We start from the raw sequence: 16740 nt of genomic DNA, 5'->3' as shown, positions 1-16740 counted from the left end.
GTCAGCCCAGAGGAAGAGACGTGAGCCGCCGGTAGATCCGGCCCCTCGTTACCCTCTGCGGACACCAGGTCAACAGTTCGCCCGGAGAAAGCAGCGTGAGCCGGCGACGAACTCGGCCCCTCGTTGCTTCCCGGAACCACCACCTCCGCAGTCAGTCCGGAGAAAGCGGCGTGAGCCGCCGATGAACTCGGCCCCTCGTCGCTTCCCGGATCAACCACCTCCGCAGTCCACCCGGAGACAACGACGTGAGCCGCCGGTGGATCCGGCCCCTCGTCGCCCTCCGGGAACGCCACCTCCGCTGCCGGCCCCGATCGCGCGGCACTCCTCCGCTACCGGCCCGCGGATCCGCCTGCCTCCTCCGCTGCCGGCCCGAGGCGCCGCGGACTTCCTCCGCTGCCGGCCCAGGCGCCGCGGACTTCCTCCGCTGCCGGCCCGAGGCGCCGCCGGACTTCCTCCGCTGCCGGCCCCGGCGCCGCGACTTCCTCCGCTGCCGGCCCCGGCGCTTCGCGGACTTCCTCCGCTGCCGGCCCGAGGCGCCGCGCTGACTTCCTCCGCTGCGGCCCGAGGCGCTTGCGGACTTCCTCCGCTGCCGGCCCCGAGCGCTCGCCGGACTTCCTCCGCTGCCGGCCCCGAGGCGCTTCGCCGGACTTCCTCCGCTGCCGGCCCCGAGGCGCTTCGCCGGACTTCCTCCGCTGCCGTCCCCAGTAAGTCCCAGTGCCTGTCCCGAGCATCCCAGCGCCTGTCCCGAGCATCCCAGTGCCTGTCCCGAGCATCCCAGTGCCTGTCCCGAGCATCCCAGTGCCTGTCCCGAGCATCCCAGTGCCTGTCCCGAGCATCCCAGTGCCTGTCCCGAGCTTCCCAGTGCCTGTCCCGAGCTTCCCAGTGCCTGTCCCGAGCTTCCCAGTGCCTGTCCCGAGCTTCCCAGTGCCTGTCCCGAGCTTCCCAGTGCCTGTCCCGAGCTTCCCAGTGCCTGTCCCGAGCTTCCCAGTGCCTGTCCCGAGCCTCCCAGTGCCTGTCCCGAGCCTCCCAGTGCCTGTCCCGAGCCTCCTGAGACTTCTCGTTGCCGCGGACGCCCCCCGGACCTCCTCAGTGGTTCCCGGCGCCGCGGACGCCCCCCGGACCTCCTCCGTGGTTCCCGCCTCCGGCGCCGCGGACGCCCCCCGGACCTCCTCCGTGGTTCCCGCCTCCGGCGCCGCGGACGCCCCCCGGACCTCCTCCGTGGTTCCCGCCTCGCCCAGGCGCGCGCCCGGACCTCCTCCGTGGTTCCCGCCTCAGCGCGCCGGGCGCCCCGGACCTCCTCCGTGGTTCCGCCTCGGCGCCCTTGGCGCCCGGACCTCCTCCGTGGTTTCCCGCCTCCGGCGCCGACCTCCTCCGTGGTTTCCGCCTCCGGTGGGTTTTTTGTGTGTGTGTGTGTTTTGGACTCTTGGCCTCCGCCCACTCGGTTGGGTGTGTTTTTGTTATGGACTCTGGCCCTCCTTCCAGCGCCCCTCCGCCCACCCTTGTTGTGTTTTTGAGTTTTGGACTGTTTTTGGGCGTCTTGGAGCCGCCCTTTAAGGGGGGGGTACTGTCAGGTTCTATGTTTTTCGGTGTATTTATTTCTAGTTTCCTGTGTGTCTGAGTCTCTGTGTTGTCCTGTCTCCCCTTGATTAGTTCCCAGGTGTGTCTCGTTCCCTGATTACCTTATGTGTATTTAGTGTCACCTGTGTCTCTGTGTCTTGTCGGATCCTCGTCTTCGTCTTCGTTTACGTCTCGTCTCACGTCATACTTCGTCGTCCTGTTCCCTAGTGGTATCCTGTTCCCTGCGTTCTGGTTTTTTTGTCATTAAACTTCATCATTTCACTTTAACGGTCCATCTGCGTTTCTGCCTCACCTCCACCACCACAAAACATGACAGTTATTTTGTAAATGGACAGCTTAAAGTACATCTGTCCTGATTTCATTTGTGCTTCATCACTGGTCATGATCACATCCTACTGAACCAATAGGATGTGACATACATCTGTATCAAGCTTGCCCGCAACTACGTAATAAATAGGACTGTATGTATTGCAGTTATTTATTTAAATTATTCTGATACAATAATTTCCATTAGAGAACATATTTCAGAGTTTTGTTCTTTCTTATTCCAGTAAACAACTGAAGATCTTTTTTTATGCCTTCCTGTGAACAAGCTGTATTCAAAGCACTGACTTGGCTTTTAGGCACCATCACAACCAGATTATTAAATGATCCTTTTTCTTTATCCAAAGCCTCCAGAAATATGAGACACATAAAGACATTTGGTATCTTAAATAAAGAACATATTTAAGAGAACATCTCTAAAAGGTTATGCGCCAAAGGGGCTGAATAGACACCCAATAAATACATTAGAAGACACCAGCTGTCCAGACCTGTTGTATGTGTTTTGAGAAAAGCAACCAAGTTTAATGACTTGTCTGACATTTTCAAGTGTAGCAAAGGGTAGATAAGATAAAAAAAAAAAAAGATTAAAAAAAAAAAAAACTCCTTTTCCTTTTGCCTGTGCTACAGTGGCTGTTTATATCCTGCCTTTGGGATTTTTACATTTCCTCAGGAACTAGAACAGCAAACAGCTCATTTTCCTAATCATCTTTAAGTCTCTATACTTCACTTAGGTTGAACATGTCTTGTGTACAACAGTATCAGAACTGTCATCAAAGTTTTCTTCATTCATGTCAGTTACAATCATATACGTTGAGAAATACCTAGAAGATTATTTTCAGCCCATCAAATATCAAATCTCCAGTTTAGGTTTTAAAATTAAAGTTGATTGAAAAAAGTTATAATGGATTGAAAACAGTGCAATATTTTGACAAAATATTGGGAAAACATAGCCCAATATTTTGTTTTTCCAAAATTTTGGGAAAACATAGATTCTGATCAACAAAATCTGTTGATCAAATTTTGTTAGCAAACCAGAGTTGACAAAAATAATCCAATTTCTTACTTTGTTTACTGCAAACTTGGTAAACAGTGGAAGTACAGCACAATCAAAGCAGGAGTATTTAGTGCCAGTGCCAGACCAGCCGACTCTTATTCTACCTGTCATAGCCTCAAATGTCTGAATTGATGTGGTAGAGCTCTGGAAGACATACAATTATTGGATGAACATAGTGGAGGTCTAACAGAATAATAATATCCTTAAACAGAAGACTAACCCTTAGATATTCAAACATAGCAGGTGTAGCAGCAAAAATGGTATGCTGCCACTTTAAGGCCAATTTCAACTGCTGCATATAAGCAGGTCTCCACCTGCCACGATGCTGCTTGTGTTGTGACGTCGAATCGTTCTGCTTCCTTTGTTTGCTAAACTGTGGTGGGTAAGCATGGCTGTTTCTTTGTTAGCTTTAATCGTAGCCATTAATGCAAACTGGTTTGATCTGTTTAGCCTCCTTTGCTGCTCCTCCAACATCTGGACTGATCTGTCCGTTTGTTTGTTCGCTGCCAGGAAGGTAAGGGCTAGAGTGGCTAGGTAACATCCACCCCATATAAACAAAGCCTATTGTAGCATTTTGTTACAGCTGTGCTGCATAGGCGGAATTGTGGATCTGTTTATCTGGCAGTGTGGTAATTTACCAGGTCACATGTAAGCAGCTACTATAAGTTATAGTTTTCGTCAGCAGTTGTATTAATAATCTGCTCTATTTTTTTAGCATCCTGATGAGTCTCTGATCAGCATTACACTTGGATTGACACTCGCTACTGTTTTGCCTTTAAAGAAATGTTTTAAAAGGCCTTCCTGAACTTTCCCCCACTGCCGGGAGCATTGATGGCACTACTAACAGGATGAAGTGCAATATTGTAGTGCTATTGTATCACTGTTGTACTCGTATTGTTTCATTTTTGTCTTTATTTTAGGGACTGAGGCTTCTGAGGTGGCGGTGTGTTGTCTTGTGCGTTTTGTTTTTGTGTTTGCCGTGTTTTTGTAGTGTCAAGGGTGATCCCTTTTTTAAACTGGATGTTGCGCCTTTTCTCACTACTTCCCCCCACTGGTAAGCCTCAGTTTCCTTTGAAATTTAAACATTTTATTACAATCAGTTTTGTTAAAAATGCATTCTTTGTTTTAACCATTCAATTTCAGGTTATTGTTAATTTAAAGAACATACTGAAGTTTAATACATTTTTGTAGAACATTCTGAATCTTGTCTCTTTTCCAGTAGAACTTACCTGTGTCTTTATTACATTATGAAGCCTCAGCGCAAATTCAAACTGGAAGACTCTTTCTAGCCCCACCTGCATTATCCAACCGGTGCATCCCGCTCATCACCGTTGACCTATCAACGCTGGTCCAAGACATGTCACGTCCAATCACCATCCAAGTCCCAACTGATTAGGACCTCCGTCCATGGCGTCTTCCACTTTCCAGCAGAGCTCAACCCACCACAACCCCTTCACCTCCATTCGTCCGGCCCTTCGGCCGCATTCTTCACCAACTTCCACCACCTGTGTCGGGTCCCGGGGGGTTGACATTCCTATCAGCATCAGGACTGCTCATCTGAGCCTATCGCAAATTTTGCGATAATCGGTGTCCTCAGCCAGGGCCCGAGCGCCAAAGATTTAATTCATGAATGTCATTAAACGTTTCTAATTGTTTTCCTTTCTCTGCCTGAGTCTCTCCAGATTGAAATATTTTCCTGGAGTTATTCCAGGTGGCGCTGTTGGTTTCCCATATTGTAAACTTTAACATCTTACATTTGGGTTTCATAATAAAGAAAATGAGGCAAATAAAAATTGTGCCCAGATTAGTTAGACTTTAAAGGAGATTGTAAAGGTGAGGATTTGGAGCCATGGCTTTGATTAGGAAGAAAAAAATAGTTAAGGAGGATTTAACTAGCAAGGACCATGCCACAAAGATATACATTTCAAGATTTATTGATGAAAGAATGTAGGAAGAAGGGGTAAGGGATGATGGATGGAAGGGTGAAGGGATGTAGATATGAAGGATGGGGGGATGAAAGGGTAAGGGTTGAATGATGAATGATCTTGATTTGAGTCTTCACTTGGGAGGTGAAGACTCTGCATGGGGGTTTGGTCTTTGCAAAATGGATCTTCTTATTTTCCTGAGCCTGCATAGGACCCTCCAGATAAAACCTGCAGCACAAAGAAACAAAACATGGTTATTAGTGAAGGAGGATGAAACGAAAGCAAGGAAGGGTGAGGTTGACGAAACGTAACAGACTGAGATAAGTGGGGAGCAGAACACAAGTAGGCCGCCTGGAAAATTAGAGGTGTGGCCTAGCGTGGTTGAGTTAACACTTAAGTTAGCTTAAGTATTAACTTAAGTAAATGTGTTACGTTAACACATTAACGCCATTTCATTAGCAAAGACCATGCCACAAAGATATACATTTAAAATTTATTGATGAAAGGATGAGTGATGAGGGGAAGAGGGTTGAGGGGTGGAGGATGAAGAGATGAAGGATGGAAGGAAGAAGGGATGTACATATTAGTGATGGAGGGATGAGGGAAGAAGGGATGAGAGGATGAAGGAATGGAAGGACCAGATTTGTTCATCTGGGGAGAATGATGGAGGGCTAGGGAGGTGCAGACTCTGCATGGGGCTTTGGTCTTTTGGAAAAGAATCTTCTTATTTTCCCCAGCCCGCACAGAATCTGCAAAAGAGTCTGATTTAAATAGAACAGATGAGAGAATGAGCTTGTTATGAATCACTGAGATTATTGTGGATGCATGAACGGTACGCCAGGAACTTAAAACTTGAACTTGTTCAAAGCCACACCTGTTTAAACTTAAAGAAGACTGGACAACAGCTGGGTATACATTTTATTTCTAATTATCCAACACATTTTTAGCTATAAGATTACATTTTCAGTGGAAGATTAGATAAGCAGGTTCATGGAAACTGGATTTGTGGATGGATCAGTTTGACGTCGGATTTAAGAATTAGATTGACATTTGTTGCTGATACTAACAGTGGATGGATTAAATCCATTGCTACAGATCTAACAGGGGTTTTCTTATAGTACAGAGGTTGCCAGAAGAGTGCATCCTTTTCAAATGGTAAAAATTTAAAGCAGTGTCAAATTTCAGAGAGGGCTTTACATTTGCTGCAAGCGAAAGGAAGTGTTGTCTATAAATCAGCCAAGTACAAAAATAATTGTGGAAAACACACAACTCTTCATCAGCACCATAAACAGCAGCGAGACTAAATGTGAGAATGGTAATCAGGGGGAAGCATGGAAATCAGAGTGCATTCAAAACTGGTTGGTGCCATAATGAAATATGACAAATGATTTATGTCAGGCATTTGTTCTGCTACAAGAGGTAATTTGTTATAGTGAAAATGCAAAGACACTCCCCCTTTGTAATTGAATCACACAAAATAATGAGTATCCTGTTTGTTTTCTGGGACTGTTTGTCTTTGTTCTCTAATGTTTTGTTTTCCTACTGAAAATGAATTATGCCATACATTACGCCAGCACATTGATTAAAACTCAGTGATAATGTAAGAAAATTGCAGCGAGACCTTTAAAGTTTTAACTCCGCCAGAAAAAACTTTCAACTTTGTTGTTGAGATTTTGCCACTCCCTGACTTAATTTCTCAATTTACATTTTTGACTGCTTTTTTCTTCCAAAAAAGTAAAGACTCCAGCAAAACTCCAACTGTGCAATTCATTAAAACCACTAAAAGAATTCATGGAAAATTTAAATTAGTATTGTAAGTAATTGCAGTTGCTTACCACAATAACAGAAATAACTTGTGCAGAATATACTCTGTTAATAATTTGACAGTCAAAACATTAAAAACAAAAAAACTACAATATTTATCTTTGATGTCTGTGATCTACTAAGACATATTTTCAACAAAAAATTACATCACAAATCTGATCACTTCCCTCCAGATCGCTGGAGGTTCTAAAAGAATAATCAGAGCCAGATATTTTAGTTCTCTTTTAGTTCTGGAACCAGCTCCCAGTTTCAGTCCAAGAGGCAGTTTTAGTCCTGTCCATTTTTAAAACTTTTCTTCTTGACAAAGTTAAACTGACTTAAGTCTGAGCTAACGCTGCAGGATTATGCTGTGTTCCATTTATTTCGAAAGTCCGGTCTTTGACCTTGACATGACATCACACCTGAGTTAACAGTGCTCCAGTAAACATAGTCAAAGTCAGAATTCTAATATTGCAATATCATTGCTCATAGCATGTCTTAGGAAAGTTGCACATTCCATAAGCAAAAACCACTTTTAATAAGTGCAGTAAGAGTTGCAGGTGCCATCTGTAATATTGATTTTAGACACACACTTTAAGTGCATCATGAAATATATGCATGTTTTCTCCACAGGTGCCTACTGTTAATACTAGGAGTGGCCATATTGGATATTTAAGTTGGAGTTTTAAAACTTCCCAGACTTCACTTCAGGAAGAGGAAGTCACCTGTTCTGACTACAAATGGAACAGTAGACGACTGCTGGGGGAGTTAATGACCACTTTTTCCTCACTTTGCTGCATTTTCTACTACTCTCTAGTTTTACAGTTGTTGCAGATTTTTAAGCTTTTATCTTTATGCGCTCTTTCAGGTTTTTCTCTTCTAGAAACTACTTCTGGTCTGATGGGACAGATCAGCTACTGGTACCAACAAAATCACGAGCTTCAGTAGACATCCTGTGATGTCTTCCACGTCTCCTGTCTTAGAGCTCTGCAACAGAAACCACGCAGCCACAATTTAAATGTTGCAAACATCACCCAGTGCTATGATTTATTTCTATGCTGTCCAATACGAATGCGTCACATAATGGGATGCTGGATGAATGAGGTGCATAATGAACAAAGTAGTGAATGAATAAAAATAAATGAGAACAGGTAGTAACCTAGATACATGAGGACATTAGGGAAAATTAACTGTTGCACATACTGAAACCTACTCAAGTCTGTTTCTTCTATTTAGCAACTTTAGTCACACATACACATGAGTAAATCTACTGTATATTTGAATTGAAGAAGTACTTCAAATATGGTACATGATGATACATAAAAATGGACGCTTCATCACCAACTAATATCTTCATTAGGCAAAAGTAAATTCTGAGGACTAGACAATTAAGGATCATTTGGCAGCAGTATTTGTTGAGATGTAGAGCTGGGTCTTCTCCAGGATGGAGAACTATTTTTCCAGGTTTCAGTAGAAGATTCTGAGTCATGCTGGGTACAAGACACTAAACCACACACCTTCTATCCTACACAGCGGCATCCTGATGTCTCTACATGCAGATATATTGTTATTTTTCTTCCATGGTGTAGTCTTGGAAAAGGTCTCTATGATTCCAGGTCTGTAGGGTGACAGACAAGTCACCATAATCAGTTGTTTTCACAAGCAAGTGGCAGAATATTTGCAGACTTGAAATATATGTGATGCATGTTGAAGGCTCCTGCTAATAGGAGGAAGGATCCTCACAACATAAAAGCAGCAACTGCATCCACAAACTATTTTATATTCTTCTCAGAGTGCAACATTATCTGTGCAAGTTGGTAAGTAGTTCCCCATTCCTCTCAGAATAACTTCTGAAACAAATGACAGTGGACCTTTCAGCCCACACCTGGCTGAGAGGTCAGCCAGTTGTGGGCTGGAGCTGATAGAGGCCATTTTCCTTTTCCAACATGTCTCATACCTCCACTGTAAGCGATAACTTCTAATTCTTTGTCCAAAAATGATCAAAATTATTTGAAAGAATCAACACATGAAACTCAATCTCCCTAGAGTCTTGTAAACCAATGCCCCTTTTCCACAATCTCTTCTCTGAAGTGATTGTGTTTCTATGGACCCTGCAATGTCTGTGGCAGGGTGGGACTTCTTGTATTTTTAATGCAGTTGGCGAACAACTTGAGGTCCCTACTGCCACCTTCTTTGTGTTGTTCTTCATAACTATGAAACCAAAATGGGTCTTGTCATTTTTCTGACAGAACAGATGAAGAGAACTGGGCTGTTTCTGCTTTTATCCTGTCTGGGATTCCTCTGACATAGCAAGAAAAGAGGCACAATGGGAGAAAGCAGCAAATATGATGAGAAGGACAGCCAATATCTGCAGGAGATTCCTGGCTTTGCAGCTTAAGAAAAGCAGGTGGCCCAGAAGTTACACGGCAAGCTAATACTAATGTTTGTTTTCCAACTGAAAGTTGCAGTAGAGTACCAAAGTGGGACCAATTTTAATCATTTTTAATAACAATTTTAATGTGTTGTGAATAACTTGTTAGTGTCAGAATTGTCAAATGATGGCACCACACATTTTTTAATAAATATTCCTAGTGTGTGTATTTTCGGATGTTGGGAATTGGTCACTGCAGACCTTCCTGCAGGCTTCTTTGTGGTGGAGCATCCCTGTATTCACCCTCACAGTGCTTTCACCCAGTGGGTTCACAACTTCAGGATGTCTAGAGGGATTCACCATTCTGGAGCAGGGAACAGGGGTTTCACATATTTGCATAAAGAATTTTGTGGCGGGTGTTCTTATATTGTCAAAGTGCAATAGTAATATGTTCATTACTTGTTTTTAATTGCTGAAAGCGTTTGATTATAATTTATCTGATATTCAAGAAGTTCAGGTTACACTGAAAATGAATGAAGTGGTATTCCTTAGTCTTGATCAAATCTTAAATTTTTTCACATAGATACACTGAAAAAATGATTAAGGGTTTACACAGCTTAAATCTTCATAGACGAATAACAAAACAGAATCCAGTAAGGGTTTGAAAACGTTATGGACATGTATTCTGACTTTCTTTCATTGGAGTAAAAATGTGTCTGAAGTAATTTGTTCAGATGTTATAAGGTGCTCTGCATCAAAACTACTCCATAATCCACTCAACAGCATAATGCCATAGTTTCTTTTTTTTTTTTTTTGCAAATTGGTGTGTGTGTTTAATTTGAAAAAAAAAATCATTATGAATGGTCATTGTGGGAAACTTACATAGAACAATCAAGTAAAAAATAATATACCAGCATAACTGCTGCATAAACATTTTAAAAAAGAGGGTCATACATACTTAATATGCTGGTACTTGTTTACAAAAAGTTTTTAATTCAGCGCTCTTTTCTTTTCCAAACAATCTCACAGATCTGTTGATCATGGCAACATTAAAATTGCACAACAAACAGCCTTACAGAAGCAATTGTCAGTGTGTAACCAGTTCACCAGAATTGGATTAGACAGGGAGAACTCCTCAGTGTATTGCTAAGAGATACTATCAGCATTCAGCTGCTGTACAAAATCACTCTGCAAGCTCCACTGTGATTACTTTAATGCTATCAAAGCCCTGCTCTTTTTCAGGACTGTCTTAATTAGTACAACTTTAATTAAGGCCTGATTCCTCCAGCGCCGGCTTTACTGCTCAGTGCAGTGCGGTCCATTGTACATTTCAAAACGAAGCTACCGGCAGTGAGAGACCCCTGCAGAGAGTGTGCTGACTGCATGTTGGGAGTGATTACATTCACTCCTGATTGGCCATGTGTGTGGCAGCCTCTGTCATGTTTTGGTTAGACAATTGTACTCAAGTAAAGACTGGTTGTCAGCATCCCTGTAAGGTCTGATGATGATCGTGTATCTGCTGGAGGCAGAAAATAAATCTCATTAAAAGTGACACAGGGATTATTAAAACTTTTTTTAACATACATTGTGATACCAAATGTTACCTGTCTCTACTATCTCAGCTTTTGGGGTGAATAATTGTAGTATGTAAATGTGTTGCTGATGAAGATATAAGAGTACTGCTCAATGTAGAGCAGCAATTAATGTTTACCATATTTCAGACAAATTCCTGTCAGACTTGTTCTTGTTCTGACTTTAATGTATCTGACAGAAATTGCTGAGTGTGTTGGGCCCATTAGAGCAGAGGACACAGAAACTGGAGATCCAGATGCAGTCTGCAGGTGACAGTGGTTGGAGAGCAAACCACAGTGTGTTCTTCGGGTGACGGAAGTTGTTTTATGTCTTTTCATTATTGTGATGCTGAGACTGACCAAGAAAAGAGATAGACTGAAGCTCTTTCTGTCTGTAGTGCTCCAAGCATTTCATACTTTACATGAACGATTTATGGACTCAAAGTCAAAAGTTGGGTCAGACACCAAACAATTTTTGCATTTGGGATGAGTGTACATATGTGGGCGTTGCACGCGTGTGTGTGAGTGTGTTTGGGAAGGGGGTTATTCCTCACCACTGCAGGAATAGATCCACATTTATTACTACCAAATACCAATAGGCATATTTTAGAACAAAAAATTCTTGACCATAATTACATTTGGCCTTGCCCACCCCCATCATAATGTTTTGTTATGTTATATACAGAAAATAATATAACTAAAGAAGCGGAGTTAAACACATGAAATAAAAAAGTGTCCTCATAAGTTCGAGCTTGCTGTAAGAAAAACTCCTGAATAATCAAGCCAACTGGCTGAATAACTTAGTTTATAGTGAAAAATGCTTCACTATAAACTAACCATGACATGGTGCATTTCACAAATTTCTGACAGAGGAATCAAAAGAATAACCAGGAGAGTATTATAGAGCCAAAGAGATTGAGAAAGCCCTGGCTGTATCAGACAAAGAAGCTAGCCAACATACCTACACAATATGCTAGAGCAGAGAAAAAAATGACACATTCTCAATTTCTTGCAGCAAACAGAAAATGTGCCACAGTGCTTGGTGTAACGTTTTCTGCTTCATTTCATGACGTTTTCTATGCATCGCACCTTTTTCCCTCCTGTTCCCTGACTGCCAGAGGGAAGTTCTTTATTAAAATGGATGCCAGTGTTTGCTCAGGTGAGGGTGGGACTTTCTGCCTTTTGGTCCCTTTTCTCAATCGCTGTTGACTTATTGCAGGCTGCCTGGTAATTAGGCTGGGTTATAGCCTGCTGTGAGCGACTGGGGTGCAATCACAGCCAGGTACTGTGATGTATAACATCATACAGAGGTGCCAAATGCAGGGGCTCCAGTCAGTGTCTATGAGAACATGCAGTCAAGGTGTGACAGGCCCTGCTTTAAGGAGGAGGTGGAAGTGTGAATGTAATGTAAAGGTGAGTAATTAGTGTGCGTTGTCATCTGATGGCTCTCTACTAAGATCCGCCACACATATTGTTTTAATAATTATTTACAGGTAAAGAAATTTGCTCTGATGTGTATAGTAAACATGATTTAGTCTGTATTATAAACTAGGAGCTCAGCGATGGAGTGAGTTTGACTTAATTAATTAGGGTGACTTAATTAGCTGCGAGTCAGAGGATGAACAAAATGATTCAAAATATAGACACAAACACTATGATTCTGCTTGGAGAATTCATGTGAATTAAATTTTAATTAACCGTTTTCTGTTGAGCACTAAAACTCATTAACAACCTGGCAAGTCTGCCAAGTCTGCCTGTTTTGTGCTTTCATAGATTTCAGGACATTCTCGTGGCAACAATTATTTGCTACTACTTCATAATTGTGAAGTTTTTGTCTCAATCGAGAAAGGCATACAATTAAAATAAACACTTCATGATTGGACAAAAAACCTGATTGTTTTCAGCAGCAGTCAGTGAATTTCAATTTGCGTTGCTTAGTGTGTTATGTTCCACCAAAGAAAGTACAAGGTTTTACTCAAACAATACATATCAGGTTGATAAAAAGTGATAAGGTTTTCAAGTACAAAGAGCTGAAAAAATAAGTATTAAAGATGCCAATGTATTTCTACTGAAATGAAATTCCCACAAGACATTGTTTGAATGCAAAGAAATCAGATCTTTGTTTGTACATGATGTTAAATTTGATGGCATCATATAATAATTATTGAACACTTGGGATTGGAGTAACACCTACAAAAAGCAAATGCATTACCTAACATCTGTTCCTACCTCATAAGTACTTCTTACATATGTCCAAATCCATATCAACTGATGGCCTATTAAAATGTTTCTCATCACTAAAGTATTATTTAAACTTATGAAAGCAGAGGAGCCTAGTCAAAATGGCTTCGCTGTTGAAAACCATACCAATGGAAATGATTACAGCTGCACTTCTAAACATTCTGACTGTTCCAGGCAGCACCATTGGTGCTGTAATCTACATGTGAAAAATGCTTCACTATAAACTAACCATGACATGGTGCATTTCACAAATTTCTGACAGAGGAATCAAAAGAATAACCAGAAGTGTCTTATAGAGCCAAAGAGATTGAGAAAGCCCTGGCTGTATCAGGCATTGTTTTTCCCTACAGAACAATAAGTAGTGCATTCAACTACAATGTATTAATTGTATGAGACTCCATTGGTGAAGAATAAGCACATAGAAGTGTGTTTAAAGTGTGCTGCATTATATTTGGACAAACTAATAAATTGTTGGGAGAATATATTCTGATCAGTGGAGGCCAAATCTGAAATCTTTGGGTTCTCGGTGTATGTGGATGACTGGGCCCCATTCATCCACAACATTCTGAATTCCACAGCGCTGAATTCCACAACATTCCGAATTCAGCGCGTCGTCACAACACTAACCCTCCATACAGCCTTTAACAACGTTTTTACCAGTTGTGCAATGAAAAGTAGTTCACATGAGCTCAGCAGATGTGAAGTTCCACCCAATTTTTGCCAATTGCTGCTGCCACTAGTCTGAAGGAGCTGTGTAGAAGGTGTGGGGGAGGAGTGCTCTGAGGCTAAAGCTCCACTGGAGACTGCAGCACTGAAGAAGACCAGTGTGGAAATAGGCTTTTCAACAGGCATTTAGGCACCCATGAACAGTGGCATGGGAGATTCAAGGAGTTCTCAAACATGCATGAAAGGGTCAAAACACACAGGAATGTTTTTGAGGGAATAACATTACAACATGATGTAAAGCTCAAAATATTGTATTTTGCATAACCTCCACCCCTTTTAAAGAACGAGAAAGCCCAAACTGATGTCTGTGTTTAAAAACAAAGCACACCTTAGCTGTTTATTTTTGAATAAGACAATGAGAGCCTGTATAAAACCACATAAATATTTAGTAGCACTAAATGGAGCACAGTATGCAGATAACTCATGGTGTGGACTGATCTGAATTAGAACCATGCACTATGTAACTTAACATGACCTTAATACTTGAACTCTCTCCCCTTGTGGGATTAAATGGAGCGCCCATCAGTTGCCTGACAGCCTGGTACTAATGGCTAATTGGTTTACTGTCGGTTTCAGGCCACAATAATTGACCCCACACCAAGTCGTTCTCAAAAAGCAGCGACTTCTGGCTTCATTAGTTCTCCCTTTGAAGCAGACAGAGGACAACTTTCCTGACCCTCTGAGAATTGGCTGCTTGATTCCTACAAATTGATGTTTGGCTTGCTGTGTGTTTTACGTTCCCCACCAACACTCTGCACTTTGATCATTTTTCAAAGCAATAGGGCTATGCAGAGACATGAGTCAAGGCTTTTACACAGCCTCTGGGATTTGGATAAGCGTTGGAACACTCAAAGAGTCTACCTGTTCACTGCAGGAGTGCTACACTGATCAGAGCGCAAAGGCACAGGGTGCCTGACATGCTTTGCAATAGTAGGCTGGAATCTAACTGTGAACACTGTTGTTTTATGTAGCCATTAGAACTGTAGACTTTCACTTTAGAAAAATATACTAAGTAAAGCCATGCTAATCCTTAATTAGTTAGAATATCTGTATTGTTGCTTTGCAATCATAAAGCTTCTGATTAACACCTTTTCTTCTGGTTCTAGAAGGTCAATTACTGAGTTTAAACCAACAGAACAATGAAGTCAGAAGAAACCCCATGTTCTACATAGGGCAATATGGCAGCTGAGGCGCAGCCGAGATTTAACCAACAAGAGGCAAGATGTGCTCAACAACCACAGATGTTTGTTGTTTGTTATACACAGATATAACAAACAGCATCATACTAGTTGACCAACATGCATTTTTTAGATGGTGGGAGGAAACTGGAGTTCCAAAACAGGAATATATTGTACCTGGAGAATGCCCTTTATCATGCCCCCATCCTCATCCTCACCCAACAGTAAACTGTAGTGTGTACTTGACCTCTTCTCGCTCTCGTTGTGTTTAGACTAAGTAGCATGTATGTGAATATTTTGTCATTGAAATTAGTGACAATGTTGAAATTTCTCATGATACAAATTTTTTTTGAGATATCCCTGTACAATCTTTAAAAACTGTGCCGATTGACTGAAAGGATTTTATGCAGCTGTAGTAAACGTCAGCTAAAAGCAGTTTTCACTGCTGCTGCACCATCAACACACAGAACTTGTAGTTCAGAAAGTGCATTTATTGTCATAGTTCAGTGTAAACCAATACAAAGAGTGAATATGTCCTGTTAAAATAATGATACAAAACTGATTTAGAAATACAGCTGGTCCAGATTCTCTTCCTTTATTGCTGATTACTGCACTTTAATTAATAGTGCCAAGGTCCTATGAAAAGATAATGCTCTGTTTTTGTTTCAGTAAATCTGTTTAAAAAGGTTCCGTAAATTCCTTGATATTCATGAGGCCTGCTGTCTGTCTGCTGGAAGTTAGCTGGCCTGTCAGCCAATAACACTGGGATGGAAATCACTTTGACTTCTCTTTTGCAATGGAAATTTGTTTTCAGTGGAACTTCAAGTCACCCAGTAAATGCATTCAGTGGGTAAGTAGGAGCTATCATCACATCAGTGTTTGCTTTATCCCTTCTGGGTTTCTAAAAGAGTGTGAAAATGTTGATGACAAATCCTGTTTCTTTATGCAGAGGTAAGAAAAACCTACTGTTCTGTAGTTGCACTTTCTCAGTTGGCGGGGGCAAAGAGCTGGAGTGACAGCTAGGAAAGAGGAGCAAGCCAAGGGATTTATAGTTCAGAAAAGACAGGCAGCTTCAAAAGCAAGACAGTGCCATTGTCAGAGAGCAATTTCATTTCATGAATAAGTGCTTGACTGCTTACAGTGACAGCCTAGTCCTCATCTTGCCTGTGCTGCTGTAGCTCCCATTTACTAACGTGCATATGTGCTTCCAGAAAAGCAAAGACCAGTCAGATGAAACTCATGTGCAATGACTAAAATCCATTCCATCCAGCAGGATGTTCAAAATATTCAAAAAAAGAAACATGCATGTGTGCATGGAGTTGACTTTGACTCCGGAACTGTCATGTCAATAGCTTGAGAAGGAAGTACAATTTTGGGTTTTAAGTAAATATCATGTGTGTCTGGTGACAAGTTGAGCAACCCAGCAAAAAAACGTCTTATGCTCAGTTTAGCAGCAGCTCAGCTTAGACATTTTCAACCTTATAACACTTTATCTTAATGCAGAGTACAAAACAGAGGCACATCTTAGACAGCCAGAAAAATAACTGCTGCTGCTGCTTTTCTTAGAAAGTACCTCTGGACCAGAGTTCCTCTGTCCTTGACTTCTTTTTTGTGCTGCACTCTCTTCATGCAGTCTTTGGTGCAAAGTCTTTTACTTTTTTGGCATTCTAAGTTGAATTTGACTGTGCTTTTAATTATTAGGATTATAATTGATTTTGCAAACAATGGAGAGGTCTGATGTTTTCATCATAGGTACAGCTCAACTGCAGAATCTTAAAAAAAAAAAAAAAAAAAAAAAAAAATCCAGAAAATTATATTGTATGATTTTTAATTAATTATAAGTGTGTGATAAAATAGAAATTAGAGCTTAACATTTGGTTCCGAAGCTGAACTTTCAATTTATAGAAGTCAGGTGTTTCCTGTATTTATTGGTAGGTTAGTACTACAGCAGGGATTTTAACTCTCTCAT

General features: G+C 41.7%; 1 protein-coding gene across 1 annotated transcript in view; it reads right to left on the bottom strand.

Moving 5' to 3' along the window:
• Positions 1-4874: 4874 nt before the first annotated feature.
• The window catches only part of tsnare1 (T-SNARE Domain Containing 1), a 143021-nt gene continuing 131155 nt past the window's right edge, over positions 4875-16740 (bottom strand). Inside the window, exon 12 of the mRNA XM_044116732.1 lies at positions 4875-5109. The gene's annotated coding sequence lies outside the window, so the exon portion shown is untranslated. The remainder of the gene's footprint in view (positions 5110-16740) is intronic.

Source organism: Gambusia affinis, linkage group LG05, assembly GCF_019740435.1.
Source record: "Gambusia affinis linkage group LG05, SWU_Gaff_1.0, whole genome shotgun sequence".
Taxonomy (NCBI): domain Eukaryota; kingdom Metazoa; phylum Chordata; class Actinopteri; order Cyprinodontiformes; family Poeciliidae; genus Gambusia; species Gambusia affinis.
The sequence above is the reverse complement of the archived record's forward strand: the minus strand, read 5'-3'. Positions and strand labels throughout refer to the sequence as shown.